Below are 21,280 nucleotides of genomic sequence, written 5' to 3'. Positions count from 1 at the left end.
CCCATGTCTCTTCCAACTCCAAAAAAAACAAAACCAAAAAAGCCCCCCAAACATACATTGGAATTGTCTAAAAAAATGCTGTAACTGAGCTGTGGCAATGAGGAGCACTTCACTTCTATATACTTTCAGTGAAAAATATACTGTCCCTACTTTGAAGCATGTAATTGCAATCCACCCTTTGATAACAGAGCTACACTGCTTGTTTAATAAAATGAGGACTAGCTGTAACATTGGATGAATGACAATCAGCACCATTAAAGGAAAATAAAGATTATTTTGTTATGTCAAACTATTTACAGTCAATAACTCACAACAGAAGATAGTGACAACAGGTTATTAAGCAAAAAATTCCTCAAAGGAAATAGACACAATATTTACACTTACAAAAATACCTTATTACAAAACAGAAATAAAACCGTAATTTCACATAAAACAGAAAAAATTGGAGTTAGACACCCAGGTTGCCTTTATCATGCATAGAATACAGCATTTACTGTAATTATAAAATTCATAAAAGAAAACACAATACTATTACGTGAAGCACTTACACTAAGTAATGATGGCTATATAACACAATAAAGCGCTACTGGCTACCCTCAAACCTACACAGGTCACCACAAGGCAAGAGAAGATAGAAAAGAGGATGCCTCCAGATCCTTTGCTCGGTCCTGCTTAGAAGCCTTAAGTCACAGAAGGGTTTGCAACACCCTTCGTGGCCTCATGAGCGACAGGCAGCGATTTGCGGACATTGAACAGGGGAAATCATAACCATATAGCCCTGTAATACAGCACTACCAGTGCTAGCAGCAGGCCATAAGCTCTGTATTGAGCCACAAGGCCTTAAGACCGAGGCTTGTCAGGCTTGCTCTGTCTGAACTTTTCTTGACCTGCCTTTTACTTGGTTTAGCTGTGACAGCAACTTCTCTAATTGACTAGATGTCTATGGCTAATTTATTTTACTTTTGTTTACCTTGGTGTGATATAACCTCCAGTTACCCTCTGTTAGAAAGAGGGATTTACGATGATGCCAGGAAATACTGGCCTAATATGACAACATAGGCCCTAAGAAGTGGAGAGACAGGATGCGGTGCAGAGGAGTGCAGGCGTGGGATAAGAGATGGGGCACAGTCTTGCCACCAGAGACCCCGTGGCTATAAACAACTCACTAACAGCCAACTAAAAAAAATGCAGACCTGGAGCTGGACAAACCTGGCTTTAGGGATAACAAAGAAATAGCGACCAACATACATAAAGGGCACCATATATAGTAAATTCAGACATAACCTGGAGCTGTAGACCAACGAAGAAAGAAAAGAGGTGTAAAAGCATGTTTAGGAAACATACAAAAAACCCCAAATGGATCCTAGAAGGAGGAAGAAGAAACAGGCAACACCAACATCATACTCCTCCCAACAAATGACTCCCAAGGCTGATGACCTCCCGTCATCCTCTCCAGCAGTCCAAAGCTGCTGACTTAAAGACCCAGAGCAGCAATGGAAGGGTGAAAGTAACTCCAGGAGAAGGGACAGAAACCAAAAAGTGCGTGTGTAACAATTTTAGCTGCATTTGGCAACATTTTCCTGTATGTAAGTACTCTAACTGCAACATTCTTCTTAATTTTTCTTTAAGAATTAAATCTAGACTAATGATTCTTGAGTCAGACTGTTAAGATCTCCATTATACTAACAACACATTCTTGGCTTTACTTACACACGTTATTTTTATACAAACACAGACACATGCACAAGGGGTGCTTCCTCTTTGCCCATAAACAAGAATGTAACAACATGTATGGAGTCTTCCATTCCTTCTCCCATTTTGCAACTCTGAAAAGCGTTGTTAGTCTTTAAAGTGTTACAGGAAAATTACAATATAACAACAAAGCCTGAAACAGCCCCAGGAAAAGCAACCAAATGGGCTGTCTGAACTTGTAACACATTCTTTCCCCAGTGGGAACTCTTTGTGCCAGGGTGACCCAGTCAATGCTGTTTTATACCAAAGAGCCTTTCATACATGTATATACAGTCCTACGACAGCACCTAAACACAGAAAACGGTGAGCTAAGCAGTCACTGCCTGCACTTTCTGTTTGCAGAAAGAAGTTCTAGACATCATAGAAGACACTTGATTTCTTTAAGAAACCCTAAGAACAGGAAGGAAGCATGGCCAAGTTGATAAGCATCAACGCTCTTAAGAGTAGGAAGGGTAGGAATTTGGGTTGATTTCCTGGACAAGGGCCCAGACAGGAGGAACGCGAGCAGTGAGCAAGAACTGGGTCAGCAAACTACTGAATAGTTATTTGTCCTAGTTTTCAAATACTCACTGAAGGTACTCTTACTCCAGCCCAACTGCATCTGCAAGGGGTGTTAATACATGTAGAACTATTCAGATAAACTATTTTGGAAAGCAGAAAAAAATACCTTATGCTGACACAACACTGACTGTCAATGGAGTTAGCAAATAAGGGATCTCACTCTAGTTTAAGTTTGTTCTCTTTCTGTAAGAAAAATAAGCTATCTAGTACAATTTTGATGCAAAGACTAACTACCATGTCCATGGCTGTGACTGAGACTCAACACAGCTCTTCAGATTCATCTGATGTGCACAAACAGACAGCTATCATCAATACTGAAAAAATGCAGGCCAACTCAGTGGAGACTGAGTGCTACACGTAGGAGCCAACCACTAATCTGTATGCCAAAAATGTACTCGGAAACCTAGCCGAGAACTCTACACAGGGGTTGGGCGTAAACACAGCATAAACACTGCCTTATCCACTTCTAAAATCCCCAGGTATACTACTATGAAAAGCACAAAAGGTTTTTCCAATGTTGACAGCACAGTAGTGGCATGCATGCTTTTGGAAAAAAAGTAGACACTGACAGATTTTGTAAGTCCTAAGAAAAGTCAATAATCAGTGTTGTGAATTTAGTATGTTAGAAGAGGACAGAAGTAAAATTTTGGAGGACAACTTGCCAGATAACCAGGCACACCCCGACCTATGTAGACAAGCAAGCAGCTGTAGCTGAGGAAACAAGAGTATGAAATACACGCATTTATGAAATACAAAATCTGGTATCTATTTTCATCATGTGCTAGTTAATCAGCAATAGTTCAGATGTTTTACATCACATTTTACACATTTACTAAATGATTTGAGAAAGGATTTGCTTTGCAATAGAAAAGAAAGTTTTATTTAAAACCAGAGCTGACCACTCAAAATTGCACTAAGATTTCAACACAGCACACGGTTTCCCAATCTTCATGCCTACAACAACAGCACCACCACCCAAAACAACAAGAGTAAGTGAAAATACCAAGCATTACCTGTCAGCCAAGGTAAGGTCACAGAGTTAGCAGATGGCAACCTCAAACACAAAAATAAGTTGTTCTTGACACAGCAAATAGGTAAGCCTCGGAACTCCTTGCTACAGGATGAGGATTCACAGGGAAACTGGACAAATGCACAGGATAAATCCATCAAAGGGTGTTAAGCACATGAAGCCACCTCTAGCTTTAGATGCCCCTAAATACCAGTGCATGTCTATCATATATTGCTTGCATATTCACACTTAGAAGCTATTTTCTTCCTTAGGGGATGGGCATCCTTACTAAAACTTTAGAGTCCTCTCTGAGGAAGGACAGCAAGGGGCCTAATGAATAAAAACAAAACAGGGAAGAATTCAAATGATTATGAGACAAAATGAAAAACCCCACAGAAGAAAGCCAGTAGGCACTACCCTGAGACGCTCTGGCCAGCGACTTACATAAGAGGACAAGGGAACAGAAAAACCCTATAGCTGCCAGAATCTCATTTGCCAAGTTTGTTCCTTCTCCCCTGAATGGCCAGCTTGGCTGGGACCGGTAGGTGGTCCTGCAACTTGGCTGGGCTTCAGACTCAAAGGGTATAAATAGAAAGGTTAGGGACAAAGCACAGTCAAAGCCTCAGTAAGAGGTGCTGCAACCTGGCACATTTGGCGTATGCACGTCAGGATTTCACCCTGCAGCAGGGGGACACATCAAGTGAACCATACCAGGAACACACACATAGCACAACTCTCACACTACCTTATCCACAGTGAAACACAGAATCTGCCAAGCACAAAAGCTCAAAGCTTCTTGGTCTCTCTACTTCAGGCAGGAGGTCTTGTCACTTTGTGCATGGCTGGGACACAAGGGCAAGAAAACTGAGCAAGCTGAGCACGGGAATGTAAAGATGTTTCTGTAGCATGGCTTGGAGGCAGACTGGGTGGATATCATGCAGCCTACTTGAGTTACAGACAAGAGGGTGGTCAGAGAGTCTCATGGGGCAGAAGCTTAAGCAGCAGCTCCACAATGAAGGTAGAATCCTGAGCTAGAGGGCTTTTTAGTTTGACCCAGCCTGGTTTATGTTATAGCTATTCTGGAATTCCAAGTTTCAATGGAATGACTCACCTTTTTTCAGAGATACAAGGAAATCAAAACACTCAGTGTGCCCCAATTTTGATTCATACATACAGATCAGATAAAATCTGTTAACCACTATGACTTTTACCTTCTTCCACGAACAGTGTTTAAACTGTCACAGCAATTTGATGTCATTGATTTCCATTGCCAAAGTCAGAACAAAAAAAACCCACAAAAAAAACCACAAAAAAAACCCCAAAACAAACATGACACAAACCTGAACCCCACCCCGCCTCTCCCCCCAAAAAAAATCAAACACTCACCCCACCCAAAAAAACAACCCTACCAAATACCTGATGCACTGCTACAGTTTCCTTCCTGAAGGGGAAAAGAATGACTAGTTCAAGTCCTGTCTCTGACTGGTTTATACTCTCATGCACGTAACTAGCACTCACCTCAACTATCAACCCCAATTTGGAAGCCAAGCTTGTCACATTGTCACCTCGTTTCAGAAACGTACACATTTTTTGCAAGCCTCATTCCTGAGAAATACAACTTAGAACAATGAAACAAACAGATCTTGTACCTTCCTTGTGGAGTAACACACAGCAGCTATCTTAACCACTAAAATACGTTTCCCAAAAACACCCAGTATTCCTAATCTCTAATTTGTTACTGCTCTCTGACAAACAGCTGTGCTACCTACAAGGAAGCATAGATTAATTTCTCTCACCTCAAACTTGTCACTGGTTCTTGATGTTTGTATTCAAGCTTGGGAATGTTACAGTCCAGAATTCCTACAAGAAGGATGTGAAATCAACATGAAGGCTGTTTCTCCAAGTTAGCTTAAAACTAGATAATAAATATACACGGGTGGGGAGGGGGAGGGGGGGCGGTGGAGGAATCCTTAGGGTATGCATGCTATACAGCAGCTATTAAACATTTACAGTGGATGACAAAATGCATGCATTCCATTTAAATTAGAATCCCTTGATTTTTGTAGGCTTGCCCACCAAGATAACAAACTTGACTTAAATAAAACTCCACATTTTTACAGCTAAATTGTATAAAGATGCATCAGCACAAAAGCAGGAAATTTTTTAACCATCTCAGCTACATCACTCTCCATAAAACGTTCAGTGTAACTCCAGATACCATATTTTATTCAAACTCTCTGCCAAACAAATCTCTGCCTCAGTACTTGTTAAAACTGATTTATTACTGTCAAATACATTAATCCGCATGTTAATCTGCCTCAGGTCACTTAAAGTTAGTCAGAAAGGACTTTTGTCAAGCCATATACAATGTTGCTTTTGGTCCATATAGGAGTTTGAAATCAGAGCTTGGGAGATATCCTCTATGACATAAATATTACAGCATGAAAATAGCAAGGAATGCAGAAGCCTTTTCCTGTAATCCATTTCCATTTTCTCTGCTTCACTTCATGCCATGTTGTTAGAGCCTAAAAATTTCACTAAATGAAGGCTGAGTTTACCTTAGGATCTTGTGTCACTGGAGTTGTCAAGCATACAGCACTCACATGCCAGCTTCAAACTGACATTCATTGCACTCCAGCGGAGGAAAGGTTTAGAAGTTACACAACCTACTTCATCCATACTGCAAGTAGTACACAAGACAGAAAAGCTGGCTCAAATACTACATGTATTACGTTATGTTCAGTAAGTGCTGGTAATATTTCAACATGAAGTCTTATACCCAACAGTTTAAAGCTTTCAAGTTGTATGGCTTCCTTATTCAATATTTCCAACCAAAAGCAGAATTGGTTTTCACTAACAGACCACTTGCCTCCTAGTATTACCAATTCCCTAGACCACTTACCAGACGATCCAAGATCTTCAGCACAATCAAATCAAAAGTTCAAACATGAATAAAGATGGTTGGACAATCACTGAAGAGAAGCAGTTTTAGCGTACACATCCTGCATGTTTGCTTAGAGACTGGATCGCCATGAGCACAATATGCTGATACAGGTCTATTACCTGTCACATCCCGTGAAGAAGCAGTCTCCAATGCAAGCAGCAGTAATGCATATGTTCTACACCTTTCCTTTTTATGTCTGCCTAGTAATTAATTTTAAGTGCCAGTAATTCTCAATTACTCCATCATTAGTATGACTAAATGTCATTCTACAATAGGAATTATGCAACTATGCTTTGGTCAACCCCAAATGCCACCACTGTTACCTGTGACTTTGAATGTTGTAACAAATAATATGCTTATAAACTGTTCTTTTATTACAAAGACATAACTTAGATTAACACCCAATTCAGGAGTCCCTTCGGCTTGAAATGAGAAAGTGTTCAAATATTCTGTTACCTCAGAACAGGATCTCCAAAAAGGGAGCACCGAGTTTTAAGGGACTTTTAATCTCTACGTAGGATAAAGCCTCTCAAAAGGTAGTAAGGTTTCAGGTGGTACTACAAGAACTACTGGACACATCATACTTACTGCTAAAAGAACAGGAATGTGGAATTGTACCTTTTCAAGGATGACCTTAGACTGCACAAAACATTCATGTGAGTCTTGCAGGCAGATAAGCCCTCAGGCACTTACATAATAATGAACTATTGAAACAGAGCCAAGACATGAGTTTTCAGAGGAAAACAGTCATGGGTTCTGCAATCATGCTTTGTTTTTCACAATGACTTTACTGTGATGTGTAGCAAGGGGGTATTTGAACCGGTTAACTAATACAGAAAAAGTCAGCTGGAAAGGGCTTATGTGGAAGAATGAAAAACTAATGTCCTTCTGAGAGCATCTTGTACCATTTTTCCAATAGCATTTTAAGACCCCGCTGCTCAAAACCTAAAGCGGACCTAGGTTACCCGCAGTCATGCAGAGCTGTACTTTTACATCAACCCTGACCTTATCTGTGTACTTGAGATTTTTCTGTATCATCTTGGACAGTCTTGTGTATCATCTCCCTTTCCCTATACTGACCCGTATACTGGAGTCCTTCCAAATCAGTTGACATAACTGGCATTTTCAACAGCATCACGCGCTAGTTAGATGTTTTGGACAGAAACATTTATGCAAGTGCTGTAAAATTTGGTCAGCCTCTCTGTCAAGGACCAGATTAACCTGAAATACTCAGGCTTAATCTGAGTTTGCCTTCCCGGCAGAAGACAGGATATATCCTACCTTTAAACTCCAGAGTATAGGATCAAGGCTGAATTAGAAGAGTTTTGCAGCTACAGTAGCTAAAACCAATACACATCTTCTCAATTATTTTAGCAACAAGTCACCTCCTACTGAGTTAAACATTGGATTTTTGCAACCCAGAAAGTTTTAATGTTTTATTACTGATCTTCCTTCTCCACAGTCTTAGTTGATAAAAGAATGCCAGAACACCTATGAAAAATCCTAATAAAAAGAAAAGGAAGCTTTGGCAAATTATGTTCTATGTTTCTGGAGGATGACCTAAAAAGAGAACAAAAAACACCACCAAAAACTATTCCTTTATATCTTTCATAGGAGTGAAATGAATAATTCATAATTATCAGGTGGTCAGAGAAATTCAGTATTCCTCTTCTATTCCAAAAATATATTTGAAAATTGCCCCTTAAGAAAAATCAAGTCTAAGCTACCTAGCAACTTCCTTCACTGCATTAGTAAAGCTCGCAAAAAGGAAAGGATTTTTATAATACATCCATTATTGAACTATTTCTGTAATGCTGCAGAATTCATATGGTTGCCAATTATTAAAAGGTCACAGAGCAGGAAGTCAAAGAGCAGTTGCACTTAACAATGGACATTAAGATCATCAGGACACAAGCCTTTTTTCAGCATCCTCCTCTTAGCTTGGACTATATAAAGGTCAGAAAACCACTAAGTAAAGCTTTTGTTGACTTTGTTATGCTTTTCTCAACTCTCAGGACACCCACCTCAGAAAATAATCCATTTTGTTCCTCGCTGAAGGTACAGCAGGCAGAAAGCCAATAGTTGGCACTTTGTCACATAGCTACTTTAATAAGAATTATGAATAGGCTCTTCCTTTTATTTCTACAGTCATGTTCCATTAAACAAAACAAAACACTATTCGGCCAAAAGATTAATATTAAGAACAGCTGAATATTGCTGATATCATCCTTGCAATGCTATATGCTGTTCTAGGGAAAATATAGCCACACAAATAATCACTTAAATTAAAGTAATTTGCAAAGCACACTGTTCTTCACAAGCAAATTGGCTGTATCATCTCATAATGTCAGAAAGCACCAGATTCCACCACTAACTTATCTCTACAGCACTAGTATTTGTCTAAGTAATACATGCCCACAAATTCCACCAGCCAAGGAGACCAAGACATAAATTAAAGCATTAGGAAAACAGAAAAAGTACATCCTTCAGTTTACACCAGGGAATGGCAACCACTAAATCTCAGGAGCGGCCCATGAGGAAATGCAGTGCAGTATTCTTCACAACAAAAGCATACATAAACTGTCAGCTGAGAGAAGCTGAAATGCACGTTCAGTGGCTCTTCATCTCAAGTCCTACTAGCCATCCACTTTCTTGTTCCAAATACTAAAATCCCTTTCCCTGCAGGTAAAAGCTTGCCAATACTATCAGGACTCAGAGTATAGCCAGTCTCAGCTATACTTATAATTTGCACTGCATGGCTTTTTAAAACAGCTCCCACTGCAGGGAGACAGATACACAAGTATTTCTAGTACAAGCAGAAGTTAAAGATTAGCTAAAGGAATTTTACCACTAGCTAATGGAATTTTACCATTCAGATTTAATCTAACAAGCCAGAGGTGGTATTTGCTCTCAGAAGCCAGCTTTTACTGCCTCAATTCAGTTATTCCATTTTCATCAGAAATTCTGCATTTTACAAAAACTCAGAAACAATGCATAGACATATGTTGGCTTGAAGTCCTTATCACAGTAACAGGTCCTAAAACCTAGTATCACCCACCAAGTAGTTTGCACAAGAAATCAAAAGAGTACAAATAAGTGCCTTTATTAAAGTCTGCAGAATTATGTGAAGAAAACATTTGATACAGCAAGAAGGTCCATGGCATGTTCCCTTCAGAAGAACAGCCTGTTTATTCAAATATCCGTAAATGTCCAATTTACTAAAACACACTTATGACAACATTTTGAGAAAATCATGCTAGTCAAGCAATAAACATATCCATCAGTAAGGAGCTAAAACAGGAACCTCACCAGAATGCTGTCATTAAAACAGAGAGAAGCCCACTAAAGGTTCCTACCAAGAAAACAACCCTTACCTAAAAGCTGTAGGAGAACGCTTAACACACCCAGTGATCTCCTAACGAAATCCGTAGCATATAAGTTGTCATCCTCTAGACCTAAACAGAACAGCATAATTGAACTTGGCTTCAAACGAGGAACGGCAGTCTCTGCAATCCTCTAAGCAGATGGAACCAAATAGGTTGGGGAAAAGAGCATTTAATTTGTTTAAGAAGAGAAGGAGGAAAATTGGATGAACAGATACGAAAAATGGCTTTGGTGTACTTACGATAAGTCAGCCTAGCCACAGCTTACCTTTGAATATATGCAGACGATCATAGCTACACTTAGAAAAACAATTCACGTTGGCAAAGACAGCTGGACTTCTACATGACCTATTCAAATGTAGGCAACGTTGTAACGTTACAACATCTATATCTAGCATAAGTTTTGTTTTCAGCATTAGATGAAGAAACATGAATGTTAACCATTTTGAGATAAAATACTGCCAGAAAGAAGAGAGTAAGACAGGGCAAAAAAAGGAAGCAGCCTTTCCTGCAGCAGGCCCCGGCGGAAGTTTGCAATGTACTTAGATCTGCCACCAGAAGACTGCAATACCCATTTTAAGTATTCAGACTTGACTTTCAACCCATTCTGCAAGTAAATTGCCTACTCTCTTGCTTACTGCTGTCTAAAGGTACCTTAGAGCCAATGATTATAGCTCTGCCTGTTCCAACACTTTCTTCCTGTGAATAGTGCCTGACTATTTTCTGTTCTCACAAGGGCTTAATTAGTCCTGTTCAGAGAGCTACAGCAGCTGGCACATCCCAGAAGACTCCATGACATTTTCACAGCTACTGAAATCCATCTGAAGCATGCTGCAAATTTTTCTACGCTGACAATTATATGTCCTGTGAACCTTATACCTACCTATATCTTCGAAGACACCTTTCTGCAAACAATTTAACCACAAGGCAGCCCCAAGAAGTCCTGAAACATTCGCTGACATATGTACAGTTCACAAAAGGCCAAATAATCCTGTACAGGCAGAGGAGGAGACTCTCTCCTCCACTAATAGAGCAGCAGAGCTCTGTAACTCTAGAATACAAGAGTTATCATGGCTACATGCAACAACAAATACAACTGCCATCTAATTTTATTTTACACCCATCATCCCTACAACGTACTTCATCTGTTCAAGAGACCATTAAGCTACAAATAAAAAAAACCAAACAAACAAACAAAACCTAGACAGTAATTTTCTTCCTGCCCTAGCCATATCATAACTCAAACAGATGCCACTTAACATAAAACAGTGAAGGACAGAGATATTTCCATGAGCACCTTAATTTTGCCAACACCTCCTCCCTTCAAGTTCTTTGCTACTTCTCAAATCAAGCAGCAGCAGTACAAGTTGTGGCACCTTCTTTCCTGAAAGAGGCTGTCTGCTTATCACCACACCAGCAGCCACATCGCAAGGTGGCGAGCAGTCTTCTGTATACAAAAAGATTGTCACTGCGCCCTGAAAGGAAACCTTGAGGTTCATCTTCAAACTGGACTAAGATAAAGATTTTATTTTTATGTCAAACCATTGAGAGAAACTTTCCAGAAAACGTATGTAATCACTGGGCAAGTTAAACTCCAGCTCAGTTTTACAGTTACCTGATGATAGAAGTCTGAATCTCTCACTCTTAGCTATCGCTACACAGAAGGCAGGAGGTCATTCTTTTCAAAGCACTGCAGCAGAAACTATGTGGCAACAATTCACCTCCTGCTTCTTATTAGTTTACATACTGATCTGCAGCACCCTACTTCAAAAGTAAAATGTTCTGGTAGTAGGAGCATATTCAAATAAACAAGTGAAAGTAAAAAATGTTTTCAGAAATCCGTTTTCTGAAGAAGCAGAACTAGTACCTTGTTTGTCTCCATATTCTTAATTTCTGAAAACCAGTTTCTTTATTGAACTCGTCTTGACAAACATATTGCTTTAAAAAGCAAAGGCAGCCGGTCACCACATTAAGTACAACCAACTGAAATACAATGTCTTGTAGAAAGGATAAGGCATTTAAAACAAGTTTTATCAGAGAACGATATAGTTTAAAGTAACAGTCTTCCCCTTAAACACTGTCCCAAAATCTTTTTCATAATCACTAACATTATCTTGTGTAACGTCTTTTCAAATCTACCAACACCGTCTGCCAGAAAATTCACTGAATGACTCAGGCACAGACACTTTCAACTCATAAATACTCCAAACTGCTATTTCCATTTCAGAACTACTTCTATTTAAGCATTTGAATTGCTGATGGCATAATAATCCAACAACCTCCTGAAGTTTCCTTATCAAGATTTTCCTCATGCACAGACAGCATCTCCACTGACGAAAGCAAGCCTTTTTCTCTGCACAGTGTCTTGGACAATACGGTTACACAACCAGAAACCTGTAAAACTTGCAAAATTTTTAGTGTCTAATATTGAGTGTCTTTGTACATGAATGCTTAACACAGCTCCTTGAACATGCAACTGAAGACATAAGATAACAGCAGAAATCCAAGCATTAAAATCACTAGCATTACATGCCCTGCCAATTCCCATTAATTTTCCTTCATGACAAATCAGCAGAAACTCTTGCCTAGAGCACGCACAGGCTTTTCAAACTCCAGCCTTTTTATCCTGTATCCAGGAGTCAGGCTTCAAGTCTGAATCTCACCCACAACTGCCAAAACCACCACTCACTGGTCACTTGCGCAAACTCGCAGTAACGCCACCAGTTCAATAGCACAGATACAACTCCATCGGTGTAAAGACTGGGGTGGCAGTGGGCAGGGGTAAGGGGGAGCCCTGTGTTTGTGTCTGGCTCTCTTGAAGACCTGATACGATTTATATTTATGTTTGAGAACACACATATAATAGATAAGAATCTGCTGAAGGAATTTTCACTATGAAAGGTTTTGCTTAAGAAGTATGCCAAAAATACAAAAAAATAATCTGGTGTGAAGGCAGAGAGTGTATCTGATTTATAGTCAGAAAGCATCATTTTGAAAACCGGGATCGAGTTAGAATGCAGCTTTTAACTCCTCCATCACCAATTCCGATTTAGTTTTCCACATTAGCAACTATTCTCCACGTTTTTCACCATGAAGCTGCCAACAACCTTATCCACAGGCTTATTTAACCATATTTAGTTGTCAGCTCAGACAAGGGAGTCATTTCCATGTGTTAATCAACCAGTCTTACACTTTCAACACAATAACGAACTTCTTTCAGGTTGCCTACTAACACAAACTCACAGTCTTCACCAGCGTCACAGCACAGCTGAAGTTTACACATAATAAGTTATCTCTATAACGTAAGAGCCACAGTATATTATCTTCGTAACTGGAACTGGCTAGTACCCCTATACGATCACTTCCTTTATTCTATGAACAACATTAGCTCATAGCTGAAGGTAACAAGGAAAACAGGCTGTGTTTTATGACCAGCTGCACCCATAATTCCATGACACAACATCTAGTTCTGTCAATCATAAATGTATTTTCCTCTGGTACAGCAGCTACCACCAAATTTGAAGTAGTCTCATTAAGGTTCTGTAGAAAGCAAGCACCTCGCTATTGAAATGCTACAAAAAGGCCTCTGAAAGCTGAGGATTTTCACAGTATAACTCAGAGAGAGGACTGTGCAGTACACAGCACTTCCAGAGCAGTGTGCAGTATACAACTTCCAGATCTGTGAAGACCAGAGACAGTTCGTAACCAGGAATTTAATACTCCCTGACACTAACTACAGCAAGGGAGTGAAAACAGGAGTTTATATTACATATTAAGACCTCAACTCTTAAAAACCAGATTATGCCCAGAAGGGTTTGCCCAGAGGACCTGGCCAACTTTCTAAAACCTGGTCCATTTTAAAAAATATACAACACAGTTGCGATACACAAGACAATTCAACTGCCTGAAGAACTTCAATGCTGCACTAGGAACAAAATGTATCTTTAAATAAGGAATAATATCTAAAAGCTTTTCTGCTATGTGACAGGTACATACAATAGTTTACATACATGAAGTGACAAAGCCTGCATGTCAAATAAGTTATAATTTAACATTAACAGTTTTCTTAAACATATGCCAACACACACATCTACTAAAGCCACTAAATCAACTGACTTGTAAGGCTACGACAAACACAAAAAGAAACCAATACTGCTTGAAAAGCTCAGTAAGAACAACAGCTTTCATATCTTCTTTGTCTTCTAGTCTATTACCATATGTTTCAAAGTCTTTGTTGCCCATCCTAAGCAAACAAGACATGAATACCTGATTCTCTCAGGAAAAAAAAAAACCAACTTTTTAAAAAGTTTATTTAGCTGGCACTTGGGAATATCCAAATTGTGCTTACACTCGTGTAGAATATTTATATTATCTACTGTTGATAACTCCAGTGTTTATAGATACACACACACACACACACAGTGCTCTGCGGGCAAGGCAAGATTCCCAAATTGTGCAAGCTCAGGAGTTATTATTTTTATCGCCTCCGTAAAAAGATTTTAGGAGCAGCAGCAGATTTCCCTGTCCGGACAAGCCACAAGTGTACAGAAGGCTACAAACAAGACCCACTTACAGTGCTCTTGACCCACTTACAGTGCTTCACCGGCCTAAAGCCTCCTCCAGCCGAGCATTTCCAAGTGCTCCTTCGTGCCCCTAAGCAAACACCCTGACCACAAGCCCGGCTCACTTCTGCCCCCGGCCAACCGCCCGCCGGGCGCGCTCCCCGCCGCACCGACAAAACCCGGCCCCGGCCGGGGGCAGCGCCCACCGCTGGCCTTCCCCCAACGCCCCGGCCACCCACCCGCGCCGGGGGCAGCCGCGGCCCCGACCCCCGCCCCACCGCCGGGGAGCAGCGGGAGGGCAGGAGGCGCCCCCTCCTGCCGCGGGGGCTCCCCCTCGTCGCCCCGCCGAGCGGACGGGCGGACGGACGCTCGGCCCCGGGCCGGGACCCCCGGCCCCGCGGGCGGCGGCCAGGCCGCGCAGCCCCTCCGGTGAGGAGCGGGGCGCGCGGGCCCGCCTGGCACTCGCCTGGCACTCACCTGGCAACGGCCGGCGCCCGCCCCGGCGCCCGCGAGGTGCTGCCCGCCGCCCCGCGCCGCCCCCCTCCTGCGGCAACCGCTGCCGCCGCCGCCGCCTCCCCGGCCTTGTCGCCTCCTCCTTGCCCTAGAGCGTCATCATCGCACGAGGCCGCCGCCGCCAATGCGGGAGACCCCACCGCGCCTGCGTACGACGCGCCGGAAGGAAGCGCGGGGAGCGAGCCCCGCTGCATCTCGGGGAATGTAGTCAGGAAGGGGTCGCCGCCGGCGGGACGCGCAGGCGCACGGGGCGCCCGTCCGCCCTGGGCCGCGTAGGCTCGGGAAGGGAGGGGTGCGGCCCCCCCTGCCGCGCCCGCCGGCAGGAGCCGGCTCTGATTGGCCGAGGGAAGCGAGTGACGGTTGCGCGGGCTTTTGTTCTCCGCTGCGGCCGTTGCCGTGGCAGGGGCAGTTGGGGCGGTTGGTGGTGGGGCGGTTTCGGCAGCCCCTCAGGAAGGGCCGGGCCCGTCGGCGCATCCGTCCTGCCTCGCAACAGGGTGGCGGGGGTTCTCCTGTGACACCGCTTCCTCTGGGCTCCGAGCAGGCAGCAGAGCGTCACCCTCTCCTACAGAAAGCGGTGTCACAGGAAACCCCAGGCCGCGCAGCCCTTCCCGCAGGCGTGACGGAAAGGGGCCCGAGAGGGGCCACCCCTGGTGACAGCACGGAGCTATCCAGTCTGAGAGAGGCACTGTGAAACTCACTAGGGCGGGGAGATGTGAAGCGTCCCCGGGGGCCATGGCAGCTGCCACGGGTCCTGCTGAGGGGGGAAGAAGCCCCACTGACCGGGGTTTAATGCTTAGGACTGACCTGCATACTCCGGGGCATGGCAGAGGGCGGGGAGGCCACAGCCGGTGCAACACCAGAAAGATGACGAAAACCAGAGGGCCTGATGCTGCTGGAGGCATCTGGGAAGCCTGGCTCTTGTGACAGGGCCCGAGCACCTATGTCTGATGTAGAGGCACGGAGAGGCAACACCAAAGAGAACAAGAAGTTTCTCTTAAGTAATGGGAAGCGTAGGCAGAATAGCAGGAAAACCTATGTGACGTGGAGATCTTGGCTTCTGAAATCACGTCCTTGGGGAACATGGTGGAAACCCTAAGCCTGCATGTTGTACAGTGAGACTAGTCAAAACACTATGGAAACACTATCCCATTAGAGGACAATCTTGAATTGCTAAGAACAATCAGCTGACTGGGAGGACTTGCGTAGTTTGTGCGGCTCTACACACTTTAGTGCTTTGCTGAGCCACGCTCCAATACACTTGTACCCACACCCAGAAATTTTAGCTCAAACCGGTGAGTGTGAACAAGATAGTTAATGGAAGCAAAATTATCCCTACGGATTAATACTTGAAACGTTCTGATCCCTAATACCCACCAACATTAGATACATACTGGCCATTCCTTAAAACTCTGTTTATAAGATTCCCTATTGTCTCCTTTAAAATATGTCCCATCTCACGCATTTGCTAAAATCTTTATTATTGCGAAGGGAGCGAGGTAGTTACTGAACATCACAGTTGCACTATTACAGGTATTTACAGTTTCATCAATCAAAATGTAAAATACAGCTGTCAGGCAGCAGCACGGAGAGTAGCAGCTGCAGCGCCTGCTCCAGCTCCACCCCGTGCCGGTCAGATGAAGTATTTCCTGCCCTGTCTTTCAGTATTCCATCTGTAAAATGGCACTAATGATTTTAAAATATTTTGAGCTCCACTGATGAAAAATATATATAAAAACTGCATGTCATTTTCAACTGTCATTTCCTGTCACCATAACTTAACATGTACTCAGCCAATTAAGAGGGAAATTGAGATATGAATACCGTTTCATTAAATATTAAATAAAAGGAATTAGGGTAGTTTACTCTGGTTTGAAAGCCTGGAAATCAAAAAGGAAAGCTGTGCTCTGCCATATGGGGCAAACCATTCAGAAAGACACATTCTAAAAAACTGAGTTATGTACTTCCTGGGCATTTATAGATAATTCCTAGAAATCATAGCATTCATGTAAAATGTTCATTGCCTTAATTCCACCTCTGAATATTTTTATCCTAAATACATAGCCCTGCACTTTGTGAAAGCTGGCAGTTAGTTAACTCTGTTGTTGTTCCCAAGCAAGAGAGAACGAATTTGCCCGTGGTAAATGAAAATGAGACTGGCTAGACTCATCACAGTGAATTGCTGAGGGCTGCCACTCTAAAAACCTGGTCTAGATGTTTTCTCAGCCCAGGAAAGGCCATGGCTAAGCACTTGTGCAGCTCCTTGGGGCTGTGAACAAGGCAGGGCTACACTCAGCTCCAGCACAGTGACTGTGACAGTCATTAAGTGACACTGGGTCTACCCCACGTCTTTTTTTTTTTTTCCCCCTGAAGGCAGGATTGTAATGTGTCCTTGCATGGCAATGCCTCATCCTGCCCATCCCGCGTGACCACCATGCTCTTGCAGTCATGCGAAGGACTGACACAACTGTACGGCACTCTAGGAAGAGCCAGAAGACAAACTATGATTCAGAATAAAACTGCCCTAGGGTAAGGAAGAGCCTGGACCTTTTTTCTTTTTTTTTGCAGGACAGGCCTTACTGCTGCAAGCCTTTAAAGTGTTTCATCTCTATTGGCAAACATACTTGAGCAGCTCCCTTCTGGATTTCCCAGGATAGCTGCCACCATGTGACAGCACCACAGGGCAGCGCTAATGGGGAAAATATTATAATCTCCTTGCCTCCCTGCAAAGCGGTGCCTGCTCATTCTCTTTGTATTTCCTTCCTTATCAAAGTCTTCTTCCCCTCCCAAAGCAAGCAGGGCCTGACCTTCACCGCATGCTCCCTCACGCTGCTGAAGGCTGGTGCTTGCTGCAGCCACCACCTTCCAACAGACGGAGCTGGTACCATGGGGCCATCAGACCCAGCTTGCTTTGGGCGGGCAGCGTGGAGAGGTAACTGTGACGCTTAGGGCAGGTGTCCAACTTGAGTGTCTCAGGCAACGTTTAGTACTCCATTTTATGGCTGCTGCATTTTATCCCTGCTCACAGGGAGGACTCCCGACCCTACTGTTTGTTCCCTCTTTCTCTCTTTGAGGAAATACTACGAGTAGGTCATGCCTTTTTGAATTCTAATGCAAAAAAATAGATTTCAACTGTCATTTAAACAGAGCTAAGAAACAAGAGGGTATAGTAACAGCTTCAGGCCCTGCAGGAAAGAAGGCATGAGCATGCTGTGATCATCGTGTAATACTGGGTTTTTTATTATTGTTATTTGGGGATTTACAACGGCTGATCATGATTCTTTTTGTCCTTTCTGGTATGTGTCTGGTCTCTTGGCCACAGAAATCTGTTTTGCTTATCTTTGAGGCTGGTTATATTTAGACTTCAGAGCTGGTATGCTCACAACATGGCCCAGTCCCAAAGCCACCAGCTATCTATGCTGGAGCTGGAGCTGGGACAGGCTACCTGCTCGACAGTCTCTGCATCCATCAGCCTTTGCACACGGGGCATTGGTGCCTGCACTGCCCTGGCAGGGTCTCAAGATTCGGCCAGGATACACATCTGGACCGAGATGATGGGACGCATCTCTGGTCCCATGGATTAGACATAGCCAGAGTCTACCTTTGAGGAGAAAGAGATCCAATATTATGTTCATATCTGCTCACTGTCTGTCATATGACAGTTCCTTCAGAGCCTGCCATTCAGTGAACTTGATTTCACAGAGTATCTTCTAGAATCTATTTAACCCAAAATGTAATTAAACAAAAGCTAAATGAAAGTGAATGACCATATAAGCAGTAGGTTATGGAAAATCTTGTGACAGACACTTGAGAAATGCCCTTAGTCACTGGAAGGTATTTCCCAAGGTCTCCTTGGGATGTTCTGTGTCTGCATCAGCTGATGAAAATACTGTCTATATTTCTGTAGCCACAGGTGATCAGGAATTTCTCCCACAGCGTAATTTAAACCCACTAGGCTTCTCCCTGGACAGGGTAAAGTGAGCAGAGAGAGACCTTTGCGTGTTTGATTTTATATTACTGAACAAGATGTGCTCGTTTGTGCTTTGTTAGGGCTACAAAATTTGGATCCATATAGAAAGTGTAAGTTACACTCAAGCTGTGTGTGTGGGTTCAACTTGGCTGTTTCCTGAATTGCAAAAGGCAGCAGTCTGTTACATTGAGCTCTGTGTAGGCACAATCTTCTTGGGGACAAAGAATGGAAGCCTCCAAACGATGCTAGTGGCCTAGAGTCCAGCGGTGTTAAAAGGTTCATTTAAATTTCCTCACAACCCTGCCACTATCTTTTTACCATAATTAACATCAAATTAAAGTTTCCGTTTGTTCTGGGATCAGCTATTGCTTAGCTCACCTTGCAGCAGAACATACTAAGGCCTCATTCATTCACATTATAACTTACGTATTACTAGCCAGTTGGAAAATGATGACAGATTTGCATCGTGTTCTGCTCTGTTTAGGAGCTGATGTTCACCGACTTGCAATAACTGTATATTTGCATAGTGCCTTTAACTCCAAAATATTTTAGTTTTACATGACTTACAGGTGGTCATTTCTATCAGCCTTGAAGTGCAGCGACTTCAGGGTTGGAACGTGGCAGCCAGTTACCGGCACACACTATATAATAGCGTATTGTGTGAATATCTTATCCATATGAAACTGCAAACAGAATTTGAGCAGGCAGGTATTTGATTCTGAAACCAGCCTAACCTCCCTAAACCTCACTTTTGCTACCAGATATTCAATACCCATAAATAAACAAGCCCCGAGTTCACCTCTCTTTTGTAGAACAGTCTTCCCTCCAGCATTGTGCTGGAGTAGGGCTTTGCTGCAACGGACTCTCTGAGGCTCCCGCGGAGCACCCCAGCAACCACCTCCGAGCATCTGACCCTCCGAGGTGCCGCTGAGCCTCTCTGTCCCGAACTGAGCGTGTCCCCGCACAATGGAGATACAGCTGTCTGCCTGCCAGAGTTAATAAGCGTAGAGAGTGGGCCTTCAATTACATTTTTTTCAGCCATATTTCTCAAAGAGCTTTACAGAAAAAGGAGGTATTCCGCTCCTTATTTTATACAGGAGGAGGCTGGAGGCTAAAATGCAAAGAAATTAAGTAACTTGTTGAAGATTATAAAGCTGATAATTGGCAGAGCTCAGAATCAAGCTTAGCTCTCCACACCCACATCTCTCTACCACTCTGTGCATCTAACAAGGCACAACTTAAAATCCACCACTTCTCAACTTTCACGGTAAAGCAGCAGTTCTGCTACAGCTTTCTGTTTGACTTTCTTTGGCTTTGCATCAAACCGAACCGGCTATGCTCTTATTTTATACTTACTACCACCCTAAGGAGGTTCTTTTATGTGTGGGCGCCATAGAAATTAAGTTTTAAGTTAGAGTTTAGCAGGATCAAATTTTTGGATACAAAACTCCCAGAAAGTCAAGAAGACTGAAACCTAGGTCTTGTAAAAAAGGAGGGGGTTAGGGAAGGAAAGAAATCCAATGGTCACTTCTCTCCTATCGCTGTATGGTCCCAGTCCAATAGGAACTGCTGGCTCCAACCAGGCTGCCAGAGGTCCGGAGTGCTGGGACAAAAGGCCAAAAATCATCTTTTTTCCATCCAGACAACATTTTAGGTGGAAAAAGGACATATCCAGGGACACCCAGATGATGTTGGCCCTAACAATGCCAACTTTTCCGCTCCCAGAGTTGTTTACACCCACAAAATTAATTGTGGTGCCAAACTGCAAGGAGAGTTGCGACTCCCTGAAATGTGTGGTCTTTATTGGAAAGGCCAAATGAAATCATTTTGAATTATTAGACACATTAACAATGCCTGAGGGTGTCATATACAAATAGCTGACACCTTTAAGTACTGACGCAATAAGGATGGACAAGAACATGAGGTGAGGGTGGTGGGAGGAAAGGTCTGTTTTAGATGCATCCAAGGTAGAGTAAGTTTTATTACTGGGCTAGAAACGTATAGTATCCCAGGAGTGAATAGCTCACACATTTGATCTGATCTTGGGCTCAGTCCAGCTCCCACTGAAGTTTAATGGGAGTTGGATCAGGCCACTGCACTCACATTTTTTCCATGCATGGAAAACTATTTCCGTTACTTTGAATTACAATACCACTGGCTTTAGATTTTATATAATAAAATAAATCTAGGCCACTGTTTATATTCCAAGAAACTGTATTCTGGGATGCCAGCAAATATATTGCCTGTTGGATTAAAAAAAATAAAATAAAAACTGGACACATTGGTTTAAAAAAACAACAGCTCCTAATTATTAAACATAATTTTTCTTCCTTGTGCTTTTCTGGAGTCCTCAAATATTTGAAGTATGAAAGGTACATATAAATTCTTCTCTGGTGGTTGAAATGGTGGAATCTGTAAAGCTGCAATGCTTTATAGGAAACAGGTTTAATATAAAAATAATAATCTTCATGACTGGCTCTTTGCTTATTGGCATATTTCACGCATTTTAAAATTTACAGTAAAAAAAACCCACACCCTTGGAATGTCAGTAACAAAGGGGATGTATATTAGCAAACCCTTATATTTTGG

The 21,280-nt window shown here is 42.7% G+C and overlaps 1 protein-coding gene across 3 annotated transcripts in view; it reads right to left on the bottom strand.

Moving 5' to 3' along the window:
• The window catches only part of ADIPOR2 (adiponectin receptor 2), a 46,550-nt gene extending 31,714 nt beyond the window's left edge, over positions 1–14,836 (bottom strand). Inside the window, exons 1-3 of one of the 3 annotated variants that reach the window (XM_075159376.1) lie at positions 14,689–14,832; positions 5,119–5,182; positions 4,739–4,763 (exon numbers count right to left, since the gene is read on the bottom strand). The gene's annotated coding sequence lies outside the window, so the exon portion shown is untranslated. Of the gene's footprint in view, positions 1–4,738; positions 4,764–5,118; positions 5,183–14,688 lie in introns of all 3 variants that reach the window. The other 2 variants (XM_075159383.1, XM_075159392.1) reach the window with 2 other exon arrangements.
• Between the last annotated feature and the right edge of the window lie 6,444 nt (positions 14,837–21,280).

The sequence above is a fragment of the Calonectris borealis genome, chromosome 1 (genome assembly GCF_964195595.1).
Source record: "Calonectris borealis chromosome 1, bCalBor7.hap1.2, whole genome shotgun sequence".
NCBI lineage: Eukaryota > Metazoa > Chordata > Aves > Procellariiformes > Procellariidae > Calonectris > Calonectris borealis.
This window is presented reverse-complemented; position numbering and strand designations above follow the sequence as displayed.